This window comes from Colobus angolensis, unplaced genomic scaffold, assembly GCF_000951035.1.
Source record: "Colobus angolensis palliatus isolate OR3802 unplaced genomic scaffold, Cang.pa_1.0 Scaffold528, whole genome shotgun sequence".
Classification (NCBI taxonomy): domain Eukaryota; kingdom Metazoa; phylum Chordata; class Mammalia; order Primates; family Cercopithecidae; genus Colobus; species Colobus angolensis.
Window position 1 is genome coordinate 461,699 of NW_012118799.1, and position 1,336 is coordinate 463,034.

Consider the following 1,336-nt stretch of genomic DNA (forward strand, 5'->3'; position numbering starts at 1 on the left):
TTTCCCAGTACTGTGTGCTCCATTTCCCAGTACTGTGTGCTCCCATTTCCCAGTACTGTGTGCTCCATTTCCCAGTACTGTGCTCCCATTTCCCAATACTGTGTGCTCCAATTTCCCAGTACTGTGCTCCCATTTCCCAATACTGTGTGCTCCCATTTCGCAGCATTGTGCTCCCATTTCCCTGTACTGTGTGCTCTCATTTCCTAGGACTGTGCTCCCACTTCTCAGCACTGTGCTCCCATTTCTCAGCACTGAGCTCCCATTTCGCAGTACTGTGTGCTCTCATTTCCTAGGACTGTGCTCCCATTTCTCAGTACTGTGCCCACAGGTGTGAGCCAACGTGCCCGGCCCATCAGCTCTTCTTGAGCAGCAAGAGGCCCTGCAGCTGGCTGGCTGGCTAGACAGCACAGTTAAGCAGGTGGCCGCATCCTCTGCAGTTGCTGGCAGCCCATCATCCTGGAGATGTAACCCCTCCTGCCAGGCTTGCTCTTCTTTGGTTGTGATGAAGATGACGACAGTGATGGATGCTGGGCTCTGAGGTTCCTGGTTCCTTCGAAGGACATACAGGGGCCTCTGAGATGATGGGCTCTGGTTGCTGGCCTGTGGCATGTGCAGGAGCAAGAAGCTTTGCAAGGTAGACTCTCCAGGCAGGACCTTGATGCAGGGGTGGGGTTTCAGGGTGGAAGACCTGGATCACAGGGGCACCTCAGCTTCTGCAGGACAAAACAAAGTCACTCTTTGAGCAGCCACCAGGGAGGGAGCTCAGCTCTACTTGTGATGGAAACCCACCAGTGGCTTTTACCCCACCCTCTTCCCTGGAGAGGCAGGGCTGGTGTCTGGGAGGATCATCACGTTGGCTTAGACACAGAGCCCCACTCCCAGCTGGGTCCAGTGAGAGTCCTCCTGAGCAAGGCTCCTGCCCTCCCCATCCTTCCAGAAAGCTTAGAGATGAGTGCATCATAGACACAGGCCATTTTCTATTGTTCTTCTTAGGAAATATATCTTTTTGAAAGACAACCCATTTTTTATCACTAGGTTATTTTCAAAAATATTTCTTTGGCTGGGCACGGTGGCTCACACCTGTAATCCCAGCACTTTGGAAGGCCGAGGCAGGTGGATCACAAGGACAGGAGATTGACACCAGGAGATCTGGCTAACACGGTGAAATCCTGTCTCTACTAAAAATACAAAAAATTAGCCGGGCATGGTGGCGGGCACCTGTAGTCCCAGTTACTTGGGAGGCTGAGGCAGAATGGCGTGACCTGGGAGGCGGAGCTTGCAGTGAGCCGAGATCACGCCACTGCACTCCAGGCTGGGGGACAGAGCTCAATAAATA

At 53.1% G+C, this 1,336-nt stretch overlaps 1 pseudogene; it reads right to left on the reverse strand.

Moving 5' to 3' along the window:
* The window catches only part of LOC105525306, a 2,004-nt pseudogene extending 1,298 nt beyond the window's left edge, over positions 1-706 (reverse strand).
* Positions 707-1,336: the final 630 nt, after the last annotated feature.